The sequence below is a fragment of the Schistocerca serialis genome, chromosome 10 (genome assembly GCF_023864345.2).
Source record: "Schistocerca serialis cubense isolate TAMUIC-IGC-003099 chromosome 10, iqSchSeri2.2, whole genome shotgun sequence".
NCBI lineage: Eukaryota > Metazoa > Arthropoda > Insecta > Orthoptera > Acrididae > Schistocerca > Schistocerca serialis.
In genome coordinates, this window is record NC_064647.1 from 190,424,785 (window position 1) to 190,446,401 (window position 21,617).

At 44.3% G+C, this 21,617-nt stretch overlaps 1 pseudogene; it reads left to right on the forward strand.

Moving 5' to 3' along the window:
• Positions 1-21,018: 21,018 nt before the first annotated feature.
• On the forward strand, positions 21,019-21,136 carry LOC126425648 (5S ribosomal RNA; annotated as a pseudogene).
• The last annotated feature ends 481 nt before the right edge of the window (positions 21,137-21,617 follow it).

Sequence of the window (21,617 nt, forward strand, 5' to 3'; positions counted from 1 at the left end):
TATCTCCCATTTCATCTTCATCTACATCCACTTCCATTTCCATAACATTGTCCTCAAGTACATCGCCCTTGTATAGACCCTCTATATACTCCTTCCACCTTTCTGCTTTCCCTTCTTTGCTGGGTTTCCATCTGAGCTCTTGATATTCATACAAGTCGTTCTCTTTTCTCCAAAGATCTCTTTAATTTTCCTGTAGGCAGTATCTATCTTACCTCTAGTGAGATTACCCTCTACATTCTTACATTTGTCCTCTAGCCATCCCTGCTTAGCCATTTTGCACTTCCTGTCGATCTCATTTTTGAGACATTTGTATTCCTTTTTGCCTGCTTCATTTACTGCATTTTTATATTTTCTCCTTTCGTCAATTAAATTCAATATTTCTTCTATCACCCAAGGATTTCTATTAGCCCTCGTCTTTTTACCCACTTGATCCTCTGCTGCCTTCACTACTTCATCCCTCAAAGCTACCCATTCTTCTTCTACTGTATTTCTTTCCCCCATTCTTGTCAATTGTTCCCTTATGCTCTCCCTTAAACTCTGTACAAGTTCTGGTTTAGTCAGTTTATCCAGGTCCCATCTCCTTAAATCCCCACCTTTTTGCTGTTTCTTCAGTTTTAATCTAGAGTTTATAACCAATGGATTGTGCTCTGAGTCCACATCTGCCCCTGGAAATGTCGTACATGATTACTTACTAATATTATAAATTTACAGTGTAAATTGCCCTGAAGATGACCCGATCGTGGGTTGAAACCGGTTGGAAACTGTTCATTTTGAATAATTGATTATAAATAAATTAATCGCTGTTTATCTCCATACAACTATGTTGTCTAAAAATTTAGACTAAGTATCTACTATCGGACTTGTTTTTATTATGGAGATTCGAGTTTAAGCTGTAATTACAAGCGAACCAATAGGCCCATCGCAAAATGAGTTATAAGAATATTTTCGTAGTTTTATTCTGCATTAAGCTATGTGGAACAATTTGATTTTAAAGGTCAATATCTATATTTTTTTATGTTAGACTCAATTAAGGATTGTCCGGCTTTCGATGTCTTCGCTAAGAACTGCTCAGCTCAAAACTATATACCTTGTACTTTATTTCCACGATATTAATGAAATTTTAGCAGGTTATAGGCGCATATTTTGTCAGAGGAAATCTCATATTGCAAAATTTTTCAGTTGTCCAGAAAAAGATCTTATGATTATTCTAAAAGAACTATTTCTCAGCCCAGGGTAAACACATACCAGAAACCGTGTGTTTGTTTTCAAGGTCTCTTCTGTAGTTGTAACAAGCTACAGTATGATGCGGATTTTATAGATATTTAAGACTGGTTCTGTGCGTGATGGACGGTGGGAATAGCCGTGGCCGTGGTGGCGGAATTACGCGCTACGTTGCCAGACACAGGCAAACCGTTTTCCAACAGCCGGGAGTTTCGCGGCAACGAGGCATTCATTTTCACAGCCGGGCACGATGTTAATTGCGAGGTGCAGCACCGATAGAACCAGTCTTAAATATCACTTTATAAAAATCCACGCTTTCGGTTGTGTGTTTATTCCGTGCTGTTAGAAATTTACTTTAGAAAAATCACAAGAACATAACTCTGAGTCATTTAAAAATTCTGTTACGTTGGGATTTCCACTAGCAATATATGTGCCTATAACACATTAAAATTTCGTTAACATGGGACAATATAGCTATAGAGCTATAGGGGTTTGAGGTGAGCAGTTCGTAGCGAAGACGCTGAAAACCGCTTTATCCTTATTATAATACGAGGGGCGTTTGAAAAGTGAGTGCAAAAATAAAAACTACTTACGTGTTTGGGGTAAACTTTTTTTACTTTTCGACATAGTCTCCTTTCAGACTTACACACTTCGTCCAATGCTGTTCTGATTTGTTGATCCCTTCCGAATAATATGAATTGTTCAAGTCTGCAAAATAGCTATTAGTTGCTGCAATCACCTCCTCGTTTGAATAAACTCTCTGTTCCGCCAGCCATTTCTTCAAATAGGGGAACAAATAGTAGTCCGAGGGAGCCAAGTCTGGAGAATAGGAGGGATGTGAAACGAGTTGGAATCCTATTTCCATTAATTTTGCGACCACGACTGCTGAGGTGAGTGCTGCTGCATTGTCGTGATAGAAAAGGACTTTTTGTGGTCCAATCGCCGGCGTTTCTCTTGCAGCTCAGTTTTCAAACGGTACAGTAACGATGAATAATATGCACCTATAATAGTTTTACCTTTTTCCAGATAGTCAATGAGCATTATCGCTTGCGAATCCCAAAAGACAGTCGCCATAATCTTTCCGGCCTTTTTTGGTGCAGATTCTCCCTTGGTAACCCATTGTTTAGATTGTTGTTTGGTCTCAGGAGTATAGTAATGTATCCATGTTTCATCCACAGTGACGAAACGATGCTTAAAGTCTTGCGGATTCTTCCTGAACAGCTGCAAACCATCCTTGCAACACATCACACGATTCCATTTGGGTAAAGCGTGAGCAATCGCGGAACTCATCTTTCGGATAGCTTTCTCATGTCCAGATGTTTATGCAAAATATTATGTACCCGTTCATTCGAGATGCCCACAGCACTAGCAATCTCACGCACCTTAACTCTTCAGTCATCCATCACCATATCACGGATTTTATCAATGATTTCTGGAGTCGTAACCTCCACAGGGCGTCCAGAACGATCAGCATCACTTGTGCCCATGTGGCCACTCCGAAAATTTTGAAACCACTTATAAACTTTTCTAAGCGAAGGCGCAGAGTCACCGTAATGTCAAGCTTCTCTTTAGTCTCACGAGGTGTTTTGCCTTTCATAAAGTAATGTTTAATTACCACAAGAAATTCTTTTTCGTCTATTTTTGACAATCACTCGACTTCCTTGATTCACACGAATGCCAAACACAAAGAAATAGCCCAATATGGCTGAAACTTGGTGTGCGTTCTTTCCAAAGATGCTACTAACTAAACATGACCTCGATACGCGCCGGTGGTGCCATCTCTCGAACTGCACGGACTTTTCAAACGCCTATATGGAGATTCGAATTTAATCTTGGTTACAACCAAACCAGTAGGCCTGTCGCAAAATTAATTACAGCAATATTTTTCTCATATATATATATACACTCCTGGAAATTGAAATAAGAACACCGTGAACTCATTGTCCCAGGAAGGGGAAACTTTGTTGACACATTCCTGGGGTCAGATACATCACATGATCACACTGACAGAACCACAGGCACATAGACACAGGCAACAGAGCATGCACAATGTCGGCACTAGTACAGTGTATATCCACCTTTCGCAGCAATGCAGGCTGCTATTCTCCCATGGAGACGATCGTAGAGATGCTGGATGTAGTCCTGTGGAACGGCTTGCCATGCCATTTCCACCTGGCGCCTCACTTGGACCAGCGTTCGTGCTGGACGTGCAGACCGCGTGAGACGACGCTTCATCCAGTCCCAAACATGCTCAATGGGGGACAGATCCGGAGATCTTGCTGGCCAGGGTAGTTGACTTACACCTTCTAGAGCACGTTGGGTGGCACGGGATACATGCGGACGTGCATTGTCCTGTTGGAACAGCAAGTTCCCTTGCCGGTCTAGGAATGGTAGAACGATGGGTTCGATGACGGTTTGGATGTACCGTGCACTATTCAGTGTCCCCTCGACGATCACCAGTGGTGTACGGCCAGTGTAGGAGATCGCTCCCCACACCATGATGCCGGGTGTTGGCCCTGTGTGCCTCGGTCGTAAGCAGTCCTGATTGTGGCGCTCACCTGCACGGCGCCAAACACGCATACGACCATCATTGGCACCAAGGCAGAAGCGACTCTCATCGCTGAAGACGACACGTCTCCATTCGTCCCTCCATTCACGCCTGTCGCGACACCACTGGAGGCGGGCTGCACGATGTTGGGGCGTGAGCGGAAGACGGCCTAACGGTGTGCGGGACCGTAGCCCAGCTTCATGGAGACGGTTGCGAATGGTCCTCGCCGATACCCCAGGAGCAACAGTGTCCCTAATTTGCTGGGAAGTGGCGGTGCGGTCCCCTACGGCACTGCGTAGGATCCTACGGTCTTGGCGTGCATCCGTGCGTCGCTGCGGTCCGGTCCCAGGTCGACGGGCACGTGCACCTTCCGCCGACCACTGGCGACAACATCGATGTACTGTGGAGACCTCACGCCCCACGTGTTGAGCAATTCGGCGGTACGTCCACCCGGCCTCCCGCATGCCCACTATACGCCCTCGCTCAAATTCCGTCAACTGCACATACGGTTCACGTCCACGCTGTCGCGGCATGCTACCAGTGTTAAAGACTGCGATGGAGGTCCGTATGCCACGGCAAACTGGCTGACACTGACGGCGGCGGTGCACAAATGCTGCGCAGTTAGCGCCATTCGACGGCCAACACCGCGGTTCCTGGTGTGTCCGCTGTGCCGTGCGTGTGATCATTGCTTGTACAGCCCTCTCGCAGTGTCCGAAGCAAGTATGGTGGGTCTGACACACCGGTGTCAATGTGTTCTTTTTTCCATTTCCGCATTTCCGGGAGTGTATATATATTTCCAGGAGTATATATATATATATATATATATATATATATATATATATATATATATATATATACGTAGACTGGAACTTAAATAGTTGCAATACTGCTGTGGAGACGTTATGCAATGGAATTTACTGTTGTCGCCGACAACACACGTTGTTGACATACCTACATTACCTCCGAGCAAATTGACTCGCCCGTCCCACGTCACCGGCGGGCGCACAGTCGAGGGAAACACAGTCACTTGTGAGCGAGCGGTCTAACGTAACGCTGTCACTATGTCTTCGAAACAGGAACAACGGAGTTGGATCAAGCTTGGATGTGTCAGAGGTAGTACAGTACGACAGTGTCATCAAGGTCTTCAAGAGCCGTGCGGGGAATCCACGTTGCCGTACAGAACAGAGGCACGTTGGGTAAAAGCCTTCAACGAAGGTCGGCAAACTGTGGCAGACATGCATCGGGCAGGTCGTCCTAGCGTCTCTGAAGAAAAAGTGCATGCTGTTGCAGCGTTATTGCACAGTGATCGACGCCATACGATTCGTGAGGTCGTCCACGAAACCGGATTAGCGCATACGACTGTGCTTCGCATTCTGAAGGAACGCCTGGACACGCGAAAAATTGCATCACGATGGGTTCCGCATCACTTGACGGAAATGCAGAAATGGATGCGTTACGACGCTGCTCAGACGCACTTGGAACACTATGAGCGCGAAGGAGAGGTTTTCTTACGCCGTATCCTAACATTGGATGAGACATGGGACACATCGTACGAGCCGAAACTGTAACGCCAATCCATGGCGCCATTATCGGTCGCCGCTAAAGTCGGAAGTGCGTCAGAGCCTCAGTATGGTGAAAGTTATGGTGATTCTCGTGTACGGCTGTGATGGTGTTGTTCTAACGCATTACATTCCTCCACGGCAGACCGTCAGTGCACAGTTCAAATGGTTCAAATGACTCTGAGTACTATGGGACTTAAGTGCTGAGGTCATCAGTCCCCTAGAACTTAGAACTTCTTAAACCTAACTAACCTAAGGACATCACACACATCCATGCCCGAGGCAGGATTCGAGCCTGCGACCGTAGCGGCCGTGCGGTTCCAGACTGTAGCACCTAGAACCGCTCGGCCACTCCGGCCGCCTCAGTGCACAGTATTCCTGTTCGTTTTTGGAGCATCACCTGCGACGAGCTTTGCGAAAAAAGCGGCGACACTTTCTGCGCAACCCACCCATCATCTTGCACGACAATGCGCGGGCGCATACAGCGCAAGCTGTGGCTGCTCTGTTCGGTCGATGGGACTGGAAACTACTGTACCATCCACCATATTCCCCGGACTTAAGTCCTTGTGACTTTGATTTGATTCCGAAGATGAAGGAGCCACTTCGTGGCATTCGCTTCAGAACTGTCACAGAGATTCGACAGGCAGTAGACCGCTCCATTCGCACCATCAACAGAACAGGCTCTGATAACGGTATATTACGCCTTCCAAATCGCTGGCAACGGGTTCTACACAACGCTGGTGACTACTTTGAGGACAGTAACAGGTGCAAACATGTAACTCTTTTGAATCGGTTGTGAATAAATAGTTGGCACTATTTAAGTTCCAATCCTCGTATATATCCTAACAAAGAAGAAAACAAGAAACATTTTGGTATAACTGATTTTCCGACAGGCCAATTGGTTTGGTTGTAATTAAAGATTAAACTCGGAGCTCCGGTATTAAGGTCATCAGTTCCTTATTAACACCCCACGACCGAATCTGTGTCCCCCATCTGTCGATGTCCAGAGTTAACCATACATGCAAGTGTGAGGACGTTTTCTGAGTGTTAGACTAAAGTGCATCTTTGGTACGACTGGGTACCAGTCAAAAAAATCACATCATTTTAGCCGATTCAGCACCGCTCGACACTAATCTGCGAAGCGCATTCGATACTGGTCAAGCTCTGCTCCCCCTGTCCCAGAAGCGGTGCATTACGCGCTCGCCTATCCGAGCAGGTAAATCCTGTGACTTACAACCACTTGAACCTGCTAACTCTATTCATGTCTGTGTTCCTCTACAGTTTTCACCCTCCACAGTTCCATACAAAACCAAACTGACAGTTCGTTAATGTCTCAAAATGTTTCCTATAAACTAATTCCATTTTTCTGTCAGCCTCTGCCATAAATTTCTTTTCTTCTCAGTTCTGTTCACTACCTAATCTTTAGTTAATCTATACACCCGTCTACCTTTCAACATTCCTCTATAGGAAGGGTGTTCAACCTATTCAGGCTTGACATCTACTGGATGCAATTTAGTCCATTTAGAGATATATTGACTTAAAATTCACAAAGGCTTAAACACAAAACAATACAGTAGCCAAAATTAACTGTTATAAATACGCAAAATACAAATAAGTTAATTTTCTCTCATGAAAAGTTGTAGACCTGCTACTCAGTTTTCAAGATATTACAGTTCTGATCAATGGTGCCTTTGGCACGGTTGTTTTATGCATTTCCACTGCAGGATGTGATTTTAGTGTCTTTTTGCTTCTGACGAAGGTATATTTAGATTTACCGAAACCGTGCTCGAGGATTCCAATAAATCTTTATTCTGCAACCGGTTGGCTGTTATCATTTATTGTTATTGTAAAGTATCATAAACGTTGAAAAAACTTTAGTGGGCTACTTGGCTTTCCATGCCATTGGCAAGTTTATTATAATCAGGTGAATAATTTGTCAGAGCCAATCTTTTACAGTCAAAGACGACGACCGGTCAGTTTATTCCTACAAGTTGATTTATCTACGTTCATGGCTGAAAACGCTGTCTGACACAGATAAGTTAATCCAAAAAACAGTAAAACACACAGTGCCACTGTCACAATGTTAGGCTAGGATTTTACACTCACTTACTTCCAAAAGTTATCTTCACTGCATTAGGAATTTAAGGTTCAAATGGCTCTGAGCACTATGGGACTTACCTTCTGAGGTCATCAGTCCCCTAGAACTAATTAAACCTAACTAACCTAAGGACATCACACACATCCATGCCCGAGGCAGGATTCGAACCTGCGACGGTAGCGGTCGCGCGGCTCCAGACTGTAGCGCCTAGAACCGCTCGGCCACTGCGGCCGGCTGAATTTAAGGAAACGTCATTTTGAAATCGAATTATTTCCTCATTAAGTTCAGTCGCACCAAAAGAGAAAAGAGTACTCATTTTATCTGAAGTATCTTCCACATCCAGTTTTGGAAAAGTTGAACTGTGAAAGATAGAACGAGTTCCATTGACTTTAAATCTGAAAATCGGTTTTCAGACTGCATGTTCAATGCTGCCAGGTTGACCGTATACTTCTTTACATTCTTGACCCAAAGATATTTGTTAATCGGACAATTCTGACTGTATTTGAGGAAAGTGTTTCACATTTAACTTCTGTAACTGTGCTATCTAAATGTCAAGTTTTTATGGAAGAATTAAGAGTTATGACAGTTGGTTGTTTTCTTGAGGTTCTTTGTTTAACTGATTTCGTTTAACTGTCATATCACTTACAAACCAACAACCAGCTCAGTTCATATATTTGTTAATAATATTCCTCTCTTTCAGACACAAAGGATTTCATCGCTGGCAGAAGTTGTCTAAATATGTTTTGAAACAAGCCCCTTCCAAGCAATCAAACTTAGGTGTGCAATAGTATGTCTCCATGTTGGCTATCCAGGTCTTCGAAAAGCACTCTAAATTCTGTTCTCTATAGTGATTGTGAGCGAACTATATTCACCATTTTTTGTGACAGTACTCATAACATGTGACATTTTCAGAAATATGTCCACAGAGCGCTTATTGATGCACGATACGGTAATACCTAAAGAACGCCACAGGGATGATTCGTCGTTTGAACGCACGGTAACAAATCCTTCGTGTTTGCCTGCCATGCAAGGCGCTCCATCGGTAGTAACAGACGCAAGTTTCTGGAACGGGAAATCGATTTTCAGAAAGGAAATGATCTGAATGCATGGCAAAAATCTGCTCCTCGTGTAGTGTGTTCCAATGTCAAAATTGTAAGCAAGTCTTCTTTTACATGGAAATCCAAAAATATCACTCTTACAAAAATCATAACTTGAGTTGGAAAACCAGGATTCAAAATCTGCCAGAAGGTATTCCTTAACAATTATGCCGTCGTCAAATGGTCTTGCATGTTTCATCAATACTTGCGATAGACGAAATGATGGTATGCTTGATGTAAGACTTTTGTACAGGTTCTACAAGAAACGACTGCTGTGCTTGCAATTTAATTTTAAGATTAGAAAGTTTCTTCCTCTTTAACTCCTTACCGACAGCTGCGTCCGATTGGAAGTCGCTGTGACTGTTCTAAAATGGCGTTCTATATTTTTCTTTTTAGGTAAAGCTGAGGCAGCATTGCATATCAAACATATACACGTATCTTTACGTAATGTAACAAAAAAATTCTTCTTCCCACTCACCACGGAAGCGGTACTTTTTACTGTGTTTAGTTGCACTCATTTTTCACAAGTACGCTAGAAACAGCTCACTTAAACAGATTTCGGACAAAGGTTTTGTAAGATAGGCTCATAAAGCCATGGTGATCGACCGGTCCATTGAGATCGCCGGATGGCACCACGATTCAAAAGCTTCCATTCTCTTCTCGTCTGAACTGTTTATCGTCCACGTTCCACTTCCGTAAAATACTACCTCCAGACGAGACTTTCTAACACTTACTTTGATGTTACCAAACTCATCTTTTTCAGAAATTCTGTTTTCTTCTTATGTGAAATGTTTATCTTCTTTACAAGGCTACATTTCAGACAAATAGCTTCAGCAAAGATTTCAATCAAAACAGCACTCTACCATAAACGTCAACAGAATGTAATTTAAAATAAAAAAATAATGAACTGAAAATTATCCATAGATTAAATTTTGACTCTGCAGCGGAATATGAACTTATTTGTAACTTTCTGGCACCTTACAATTATCTGCCGCAGCTTGATTAAAAGGTATGACCTTTTTCTTTTACGGGCAAATGCTCTACCGATTGAGCGATCCCAGCATGACTCACGACTCGACGAGAGCTTTTGACAAGTAGATGTACTGGCGAAAGGAATGAAGCTTTGAGGGGCGGAGGAAACGTAAGGAGTAATGTCGTGCCCCAGTAGCTCAGTGAGAGGGCGTACCCAGGAAACGCAAAGGCTATTGCTTCGAGTCAGTCTGCTACACAAATTTTTCTAATCTCTCACGAAGTTTCAGACTGAATATTATCTTATTGTGAATCGATGATACTACTGATCTAAAAACGTTATGCAGCGTGATTCAGGAAGAATGTCACATAATTTGCGAGCTGATTCAACATGTGAAAATAAAACGAAAAATTCCTATGAACATGTGTCCGATTTTGGATTGTTACAGAGCTGTACCGGGTCGAAAACTACACACATTCATGAAGGAATGTGAAGACAAGTGTATTATTACTCACAAATTTCCACAATATTGTCCGTGGAGGGCATCGATTTGGTGCTATACTTAGGTTAAATTAACAGACGAGTACGCAATAACGTTTGTTCATTGTGACTGGTTTCGGCTTATGTTAAAGCCACCCTCAGATTTTTTGGGCCTTGCAATGGTAGGAACAGCAAAGTCACAAACAGTTCTATTACATAGGGAGATAAAAGAAGATGGAGAAATTCTGTAGCGTTTACCGCTACGTGTGGTGCTGGCGGGTCTTCGATGTTTTACGTGATACTACAATCGTACACCGTAACTGACGAGTGTGGAGCCACAGGTTAAATAGTGTTTGCTGGCGTAAGCTATCGCCAGCGCGCTGCTTGGCAAAGATAAAGCGTGAAGATCGATTAGTAGGCGCAGGATCAAGCTCACCTATCACGAGAGAGACCAGAGACACACTGGCAAGCAAGACGCCACCATCACCCTCTCAACAGCATGTATCTAGGCCGCTGTCAGTGACCGGATGGCCTAACTCACTCACTCACTCACTCACTCTCTACTCACTCAATCATCCAGTTTCTCGTCTACCAGTATACTCGCAGAGCGGGTTTAGTTGGTCACGGGTTAACACAGTACATAGCGACCAGATTAGTGGCTATAGCGGGATTAGTTTTATTGACATTACACCAGTCTGATGAGCTTGTACCACAAAACATGTCGCGGTGTGGGGTGCCTTGTCATGGTCCGCGCGGCTCTCCCCGTCGGAGGTTCGAGTCCTCCCTCGGACATGAGTGTTTTTGTCTTGTTCTTAGCATAAGTTAGATTAAGTAGAGTGAAAGCCTAGGGACCAACGACCTCAGCAGTTTGGTCCCATAAGATCTTACCAAAAGTTTCCAGTTTCCACAAAACATGGACTACACTCCTGGAAATTGAAATAAGAACACCGTGAATTCATTGTCCCAGGAAGGGGAAACTTTATTGACACATTCCTGGGGTCAGATACATCACATGATCACACTGACAGAACCACAGGCACATAGACACAGGCAACAGAGCATGCACAATGTCGGCACTAGTACAGTGTATATCCACCTTTCGCAGCAATGCAGGCTGCTATTCTCCCATGGAGACGATCGTAGAGATGCTGGATGTAGTCCTGTGGAACGGCTTGCCATGCCATTTCCACCTGGCGCCTCACTTGGACCAGCGTTCGTGCTGGACGTGCAGACCGCGTGAGACGACGCTTCATCCAGTCCCAAACATGCTCAATGGGGGACAGATCCGGAGATCTTGCTGGCCAGGGTAGTTGACTTACACCTTCTAGAGCACGTTGGGTGGCACGGGATACATGCGGACGTGCATTGTCCTGTTGGAACAGCAAGTTCCCTTGCCGGTCTAGGAATGGTAGAACGATGGGTTCGATGACGGTTTGGATGTACCGTGCACTATTCAGTGTCCCCTCGACGATCACCAGTGGTGTACGGCCAGTGTAGGAGATCGCTCCCCACACCATGATGCCGGGTGTTGGCCCTGTGTGCCTCGGTCGTATGCAGTCCTGATTGTGGCGCTCACCTGCACGGCGCCAAACACGCATACGACCATCATTGGCACCAAGGCAGAAGCGACTCTCATCGCTGAAGACGACACGTCTCCATTCGTCCCTCCATTCATGCCTGTCGCGACACCACTGGAGGCGGGCTGCACGATGTTGGGGCGTGAGCGGAAGACGACCTAACGGTGTGCGGGACCGTAGCCCAGCTTCATGGAGACGGTTGCGAATGGTCCTCGCCGATACCCCAGGAGCAACAGTGTCCCTAATTTGCTGGGAAGTGGCGGTGCGGTCCCCTACGGCACTGCGTAGGATCCTACGGTCTTGGCGTGCATCCGTGCGTCGCTGCGGTCCGGTCCCAGGTCGACGGGCACGTGCACCTTCCGCCGACCACTGGGGACAACATCGATGTACTGTGGAGACCTCACGCCCCACGTGTTGAGCAATTCGGCGGTACGTCCACCCGGCCTCCCGCTTGCCCACTATACGCCCTCGCTCAAAGTCCAACTGCACATACGGTTCACGTCCACGCTGTCGCGGCATGCTACCAGTGTTAAAGACTGCGATGGAGCTCCGTATGCCACGGCAAACTGGCTGACACTGACGGCGGCGGTGCACAAATGCTGCGCAGCTAGCGCCATTCGACGGCCAACACCGCGGTTCCTGGTGTGTCCGTTGTGCCGTGCGTGTGATCATTGCTTGTACAGCCCTCTCGCAGTGTCCGGAGCAAGTATGGTGGGTCTGACACACCGGTGTCAATGTGTTCTTTTTTCCATTTCCAGGAGTGTATATTCAAGTTAAGTAACAGCTTCCTGTTCTTGTAAATAAACAACCGTATTAATCCACGTGTACATTTGTCTTCTAGAAAGAGGATACCGGCCACCCACAATAACATCCCCTCCCTTCCTTCCTTGCGGTACAAGACTTTACACAGTGCGCAATTCCCGCGCCAACTATGGATTACATCAACAACAGCCAATGGCAAACGCTTCACACGAATGTAAATGTCGTTGCTGTGTGAAATTTGAGAAGTAACGTCTCGTAGACCAAGTACGAGAACATAAGAAGTTAAAACATTATAAACCATCAGACAGGTAGTCATTTATGGTAAAATAAAGTAAATAAACTTACAGAACGAGAGAAGAAGCAATGTAATGTATTGACAGTGGCATGAATCACAAAGACATCGTTGTTACTCTGTTTTGTCGATAAACGAATAAACTAGAGAGGGGTAATTGTATGCACATACGGATTTTACATAAAGACATAAGAAGAACTAAAAACATAACTCCACCCGGTCAGATCATGAAGGTCCAACGGTACCTACCGGCCGCCGTGTCATCCTCAGCCCACAGACGTCGCTGGATGCGGATAAGGAGGGGCATGTGGTCAGCACACCGCTCTCCCCGCCGTATGTCAGTTTCCGAGATCGGAGCCGCTACTTCTCAATCAAGTAGCTCCTCAGTTTGCCTCACAAGGGCTGAGTACACCCCGCTTGCCAACAGCGCTCGGCAGACCGGATAGTCACCCGTCCAAGTGCTAACCCAGCACGACACCACTTAATTTCGGGGATCTGACGGGAAACGGTGTTACCACTGCGGCAAGGCCTTTAGCCGTAAAGACATAATAGTAGGTAAAATTACATTAAAAGATACAACCATTAAGATATATACACGTCGTTGAATATTTACTAGGCAGTGCCCACTAGTCTGAATTCAAAACGACGCCGCTGTCTACACTTACAGCGAAAATGTCCTTAATTCATTGGACAACATATTAGAGGCAACTGGCAAGTTCTGTGACCTGTCAAAGGCGTTTGACTGTGTGAATCATGGCATTCTTTTAAGTAAATTAAAATATTATGGCGTCACTGGTAGTGCTGCAAAGTGGTTTCAGTCATATCTTACTAATAGAAAACAAAGAGTGTCATTACGTAACACTTAAGCAGTAGGCAATCAGACATCATCTGACTGGGAAGAAATTACATGTGGTGTTCCACAAAGTTCCATATAAGGCCCACTACTGTTTTTTGTGTACATTAATGACCTGTCATCTGTTACATTACCAGATTCCAAGTTTGTCTCATTTGCAGGTGATACAAACATTGCAATAAGTAGTAAATTAAATATAAATCTAGGAAGGGCAGCTAATCAAATTTTTACTGACGTTAATAAGTGGTTCATAGCCAATTCACTGTCATTAAACTTTGAAAAGACCCACTATATGCAGTTCAGAACTTCCAAGAGATTTTCTTCTGGTGTGTGTATAAAATATGATGACATGGAAATAGGAGAAGTTTAGAGTGTAAAATTCTTGGGATTACAACTTGTTAATAAATTCAGTTGGGAGCAACATACTAACGAATTGTTAAATCGCCTAAACAAGTGTGTGTTTCAATGCGAATGATGTCAGACATGGGAGATATAAATATAAAAAACTGACATATCTTGCTCATTTTCACTTCATTATGTCATATGGTATCATATTTTGGGGTAACTCCATAAAACAGAAAAATATTTGGGATTACAGAAGCGTATAACAAGAGTAATGAGTAGTGTAAATCCAAGAACATCATGTCGAAACCTATTCAATGAATTGGGCATATTAACCACAGCTTCTCAGTATATTTATTCCTTAATGAAGTTTGTTGTAAATAATACATCTATTTTTCCAACTAACTGCTTAGTACACAGTATCAATACTAGGAATAAGAACAATATACATAAAGATTTAAAATAACTTACTCTTGCCCAGAAAGGAGTCCAGTATTCAGCAATGCATATTTTCAAAAAGTTACCATCAACCATTAAGAGTTTAGTTTCAGACAAGACACAATTTAAACATAATTTAAAAGAATTTTTGGTGTCCAACTCCTTATATTCCATCCATGAGTTTCTCAACAAGTGCAGTAGACAATTTTAATGAACATTTATTACACTTTAATTTTTGACAATACTTGGTTGTAACAGCCAAGTAACTACCTACTGTGTGAATGATGGATGTATGGAAAGCAGATGTAAGTCTTAAGTCAGTAAATAGTGGAAATTTAATTTTAAATCTTGTACATAAACTGACTGTTCTTAACTGAGAATCACTGAAATGAATAATTTACTTTACTTTTTGACAATACTTGGTTGTAATAGCCAAGAAACTAGTAAATGTCTGAATGATGGATTTAATGAAAGCAGATGTAAGTATTAAACCTGTAAACATTAGAAGTTTAAATTTGATTCATGTACATAATTTTACTGTTTATTGACTGAGGATCATTAAAATTAATGAAACTCATGTTTTTCTAATTACATTTTTGTGATGTGTTTATCTGACATGTTCCACACCCAGGAGGATTCCCTCTTTTATGGGTCTATGGAATGAATAATTAATCTAATCTCATCTAATCTAAAGGCGAAGATGGCCGCCATGAAATCACGGAAGTGTGTACTGAAAGAGACGCCGTTTTTATGGTAACGTAACGGCGGAAGTGGCACCTAAGGAACAAAAGGAGTACCCTTGGGGATGCCGTCTGCGATCAAGATATCGATCCAGGTCGATTTCTTCGAAGGCGGGTGTGCAAACAACTCATAAAAACACCGCTACATTAAAACGGCACGTGCTTCATAATTGGCACAATATCACGCGAAAATTTTAATGACAGACTAGGTGCTGAAATTGAAGTGACTTTAATGCAAACGCTGTATAAAAGTTACTTAGTATTCTCCAGCGCCATTAGTGAGATCGAATATGGTAACACATCGTCCCCCAGAGTAGCTGTTGTTGTCAAGGTGCCATGGTGACAGAGTGGCATGGGCTTCTAGAAACTTGGATACATATACGTACTCGAGTCGTTAGTAATTTGATTATATGTTATTATATTAATTTACAGGAATTGAAAGATTTTGCCGGCCGCTGTGGCCGAGCGGCTCTAGGCGATTCAGTCCGGAACCGCGTGACTGCTACGGTCGCAGGTTCTAATCCTGCCTCGGGCATGGATGTGTGTGATGTCCTTCGGTTAGTTAGATTTAAGTAGTTCTAAGTCTAGGGGACTGATGACATCAGATGTTAAGTCACATAGTGCTTAGAGCCATTTGAACCATTTGAAAGATTTCCTCAGCGGTGGATTGGACATGGTGGACAAATTAACTGGCCTACCAGATTAACCGACCTAACCCCATTAGACTTCTTTTTATGGGGCTGGTTATAGGGCGACGTGTAAGATATGAAGGCGGAAACACGTGAAGAACTCGTCGCTCGCATCACTGACGCTGTTGCCCGCATTAAAGCCCGCCGAGATGGTGTTCGACGAGCAACACAGCACACCCTTCCATGAGTTAACAAGTGCATTGAGATGGGGGAGGGGGATTTTTTCAATACCTCTTGTAGGATGGTTCAGCCATCAGTCGAACCATTATTCTGTACACCTCCGAGCCTACACAACATTTCGGTAAGTAATATCCCCACTTGTCTTCTTAATCATTCACGGATGTGTGTAGTCTTCCTCTCGATCCAGTTCCGTAACGATCGAAAATTGGACACATATTCATAGGACTTCTTCGTCTTATTTTCACGTGTAGAATCATCTCAAAAATTATGTGACAGTCGTCCTGAATTACCCTGTATTACGTAGATCAGTTTCACAGTGAAGCTTTCTATCCTAATGGTCTTCTTTGTTTTGGCGCCAACATTGCTGAAACCTCAGTCTGCAGAGAGCAGTTGTGGTGTAGATATTCAGAGCTCCTGACGACATGTTCTGGCCCGAAGCTCGGGATGAAAAGACGTGGAACAGAGCTCGTAGTCTTATAGTAGAAAGCTGTGTTGACTAGTATTCCGTAACTTCTAGAGGGGTGGATTTTGTAGCTATGCGCATGAATCTTTTTCTGAAAATCCACTAACCGAATAATAATTACGACATTACGAAATCTTCATCTGCAGGAGAACAACTGAGATCTTTAGTTTTAAACTTGCATGCTTTCTAGATGCCCTAGATGTTCAGTGACGTATTATTTACATCGTTAACTTTAAGAATTCTTCAGTTAAAACGAGTTACGAGTTCTGTCATTACATACTCTGAATTGTGCTGCTCTTTCTTTCCACAGTATGCGATAAAATTTCCAGTCACACGTTTTTACTTGTCTGTTTTTTGGACGGAAGAGAGGGCTCTTTACAAGGTGCTATTATAGCTTAAGAACAAAAAATACGTAATGTCTATCTACACTCCTGGAAATGGAAAAAAGAACACATTGACACCGGTGTGTCAGACCCACCATACTTGCTCCGGACACTGCGAGAGGGCTGTACAAGCAATGATCACACGCACGGCACAACGGACACACCAGGAACCGCGGTGTTGGCCGTCGAATGGCGCTAGCTGCGCAGCATTTGTGCACCGCCGCCGTCGGTGTCAGCCAGTTTGCCGTGGCATACGGAGCTCCATCGCAGTCTTTAACACTGGTAGCATGCCGCGACAGCGTGGACGTGAACCGTATGTGCAGTTGACGGAATTTGAGCGAGGGCGTATAGTGGGCATGCGGGAGGCCGGGTGGACGTACCGCCGAATTGCTCAACACGTGGGGCGTGAGGTCTCCACAGTACATCGATGTTGTCCCCAGTGGTCGGCGGAAGGTGCACGTGCCCGTTGACCTGGGACCGGACCGCAGCGATGCACGGATGCACGCCAAGACCGTAGGATCCTACGCAGTGCCGTAGGGGACCGCACCGCCACTTCCCAGCAAATTAGGGACACTGTTGCTCCTGGGGTATCGGCGAGGACCATTCGCAACCGTCTCCATGAAGCTGGGCTACGGTCCCGCACACCGTTAGGCCGTCTTCCGCTCACGCCCCAACATCGTGCAGCCCGCCTCCAGTGGTGTCGCGACAGGCGTGAATGGAGGGACGAATGGAGACGTGTCGTCTTCAGCGATGAGAGTCGCTTCTGCCTTGGTGCCAATGATGGTCGTATGCGTGTTTGGCGCCGTGTAGGTGAGCGCCACAATCAGGACTGCATACGACCGAGGCACACAGGGCCAACACCCGGCATCATGGTGTGGGGAGCGATCTCCTACACTGGCCGTACACCACTGGTGATCGTCGAGGGGACACTGAATAGTGCACGGTACATCCAAACCGTCATCGAACCCATCGTTCTACCATTCCTAGACCGGCAAGGGAACTTGCTGTTCCAACAGGACAATGCACGTCCGCATGAATCCCGTGCCACCCAACGTGCTCTAGAAGGTGTAAGTCAACTACCCTGGCCAGCAAGATCTCCGGATCTGTCCCCCATTGAGCATGTTTGGGACTGGATGAAGCGTCGTCTCACGCGGTCTGCACGTCCAGCACGAACGCTGGTCCAACTGAGGCGCCAGGTGGAAATGGCATGGAAGCCGTTCCACAGGACTACATCCAGCATCTCTACGATCGTCTCCATGGGAGAATAGCAGCCTGCATTGCTGCGAAAGGTGGATATACACTGTACTAGTGCCGACATTGTGCATGCTCTGTTGCCTGTGTCTATGTGCCTGTGGTTCTGTCAGTGTGATCATGTGATGTATCTGACCCCAGGAATGTGTCAATAAAGTTTCCCCTTCCTGGGACAATGAATTCACGGTGTTCTTATTTCAATTTCCAGGAGTGTACAAGCATTTACATGCTTACGCGATTGGTCTGGGAATGTTTACAAAGGCGCACGGCTGTAACCTTACAGTGAGGGCCAGTTTGGGATTTGTTTTTGAAGTAGTTGAAGGAAATCACTGAATACCTAAATCAGGATGAGCAGATGAAGATCTAAGCATCCGTCCTCCCAAATACACGGCCAGTCTGCTCAGCAACACAGCACTATCTGATTCCATTTATCCAAAATTCTTGAGAAAGTAATGTATTCAAGAGTAGCTTCACATATCAGTAAAAATGAGGTACTAACAAAATGTCAGTTTGGTTTCCAGAAAGGTTTTTCAACAGAAAATGCCATATATGCTTTCACAAATCAAATTTTGAATGATCTGAGTAACCGAATACCACCCATTGGGATTTTTTTGTGATCTCCCTGTGGTGTCACCGCCAGACACCACACTTGCTAGGTGGTAGCCTTTAAATCGGCCGCGGTCCGGTAGTATACGTCGGACCCGCCTGTCGCCACTGTCAGTGATTGCAGACCGAGCGCCACCACACGGCAGGTCTAGAGAGACGTCCTAGCACTCGCCCCAGTTGTACAGCCGACTTTGCTAGCGATGCTATACTGACAAACTATGCTCTCATTTGCCGAGACGATAGTTAGCATAGCTTTCAGCTATGTCATTTGCTACGACCTAGCAAGGCGCCATTACCAGTTAATATTGAGATTATAAAACAAGTACCGTCAAGAGCGATGTACACCAATTATGGATTAAAGTGAAGTATTCCAGCAGCAACGTACCTTATTGGCTATATTAATTACATTGTCCTGTTCCAGACCTCACGCCAGTTTGCGTGAGCTTAAACGCGTGCATTTCGGCCTCCTCTAGCTACACGGTGTTGGCTCTTCTACCAAGCTTTTGATTGTGTAAATCATGAAATTCTGCTAGACAAGCTGAAGTATTGTGGCATGAGTGGGACAGTGCACAAATGATTTAATTCCTACCTAACTGGAAGAGTGCAGAAAGTTGAAATAAGCAGTTCTCATAATATCCAAAGATCAGCACATTCCTCAAACTGGGGAACTATCAAGAACGGGGTTCCACAAGGGTCAGTCTCGGGCCCTTTGTTGTTCTTAATATATGTTAATGACTTCCCATTCTATATTCATGAAGAGGCAAAGCTAGTTCTCTTTGCTGATGATACAAGTATAGTAATCACACCTGACAAACAAGAATTAACTGATGAAATTGTCAATAATGTCTTTCAGAAAATTACTAAGTGGTTCCTTGTAAACGGACTCTCACTGAATTTTGATAAGACACAGTACATACAGTTCCGTACAGTAAATGGTATGAAGCCATTAATAAATATAGACCTTAATCAGAGGCATATAGCTAAAGTAGAATATTCAAAAATTTTAGGTGTGTCCATTGATGAGAGATTAAATTGGAAGAAACACATTGATGAACTGCTGAAACGTTTGAGTTCAGCTACTTATGCAATAAGGGTCATTGCAAATTTTGGTGATAAACGTCTTAGTAAATTAGCTCACTACGCCTATTTTCACTCATTGCTTGCATATGGCATCATATTTTGGGGTAATTCATCACTGAGGAATAAAGTATTTATTGCACAAAAGCGTGTAATCAGAATAATAGCTGGAGTCCACCCAAGATCATCCTGCAGACATTTATTTAAGGAAGCTTCTCAGTATATATACTCTCTTATGAAATTTGTTATTAACAACCAAACTCAGTTCAAAAATAATAGCAGTGTGCATAACTACGATACTAGGAGAAAGGATGATCTCCACTATTCAAGATTAAATCTAACTTTGGCACAGAAAGGGGTGAATTATACTGTCACTAAAGTCTTTGGTCACTTACCAAATAGTATCAAAAATCTGACAGATAACCAACAAGTATTTAAGAAGAAATTAAAAGAATTTCTGAATGACAACTCCTTCTACTCCATAGAGGAATTTTTAGATATAAATTAAGAGAAAAAGAAAAAACAAACAAAAAATTATAAAAAAATTTAAAAAAACAAAAAAAAAAAGAAAAAGTTGTAATATTAAGTTAATTACGATGTTAAATTAACTTAATTATGTCATGTATTGGAAAATTTGACTCGTTCCACATCATTACGAAATATCGTATTCATGATCCATGGAACTAGCATTAATCTAATCTAATCTAATCTAATCTAAAACCTAGTGTAGTATGCTCTCTGAAGAAGTTACTTGGAAATATAAGGAGCAAGCGCTATTCTGTTCATTCACTTTTCGGTAGCGACCTCAGTTGTCGATTTAAACACACAGTATCAGCTGACACCAGGCCAAGGATGTTTGACTTTTATGTTGCGTAGCGCAACTTCCCATTTGCCTTTATGAAAAACTGAGTCTGCGGGCCTCCATATGAAGCTAGTTCGAAAAGATAAGGTATTAGTAACATTCAAGGCACAGCTTGCGTGTAATGTTTTCCAGAAAGGAAAAGTATTACACTGAGGCGACAAGTCATGGAACAGCGATATGCACATATACAGACTGAACCACAATTGTTCGCGATTGGTTTGAAGAACATTGTGGACAATTCGAACGAACGATATGACCAACCATATCGCAAGACATGAATATCATCGAACATTTCCGGAAAGTGACCGAGAAGCCGGCCGCGGTAGCCGAGCGGTTCTAGGCACGTCAGTCCGGAACCACGCGGCTGCTACGGTCGCAGGTTCGAATCCTGCCTCGGGCATGGATGTGTGTGATGTCCTTAGGTTAGTTAGGTTTAGGTAGTTCCAAGTTCTAGGGGACTGATGACCTCAGAAGTTAAGTCCCGTAGTGCTCAGAGCCATGTGAACCATTTTTTTAGTAGTCGAGAGGTCGCCAACGGCCTTGCCGCAGTGGTAACACCGGTTCCCGTCAGATCACCGAAGTTAAGCGCCGTCGGGCTGGGCTAGCACTTGGATGAGTGACCATCCGGTCTACCGAGCGCTGTTGGCAAGCGGGCTGCACTCAGCCCTTGTGAGGCAAACTGAGGAGCTACTTGACTGAGAAGTAGCGGCTCCGGTCTCGTAAACCGACATACGGCCGGGAGAGCGGTGTGTTGATCACTTGCCCCTCCATATCCGCATCCAGTGACGCCTGTGGGCTGAGGATGACACGGCGGCCGGTCGGTACCTTTGGGCCTTCATGGCCTGTTCGTTCGGAGTCGAGAGGTCAGTTCGTGTAGTTAATCCTGCACTATCAATACTTTCGCAATTACGTAGGGCTCAATATTTCTGCAGGGGACTTCCAACGACTTCTTGAGTCCATGCCACCTCGCGCTGCTGCAGTACGGCGGGCAAAAGGAGATCCGATACGATATTAGGAGGTAGCCCATGGCTTTTGTCACAGCAGTGTATTACAGGAGGTATCCGGCACTTCGTATCAGAATTTGATGTAATGATTAATTGATAGCACAAGAGTTTAACCATGTGGCAAC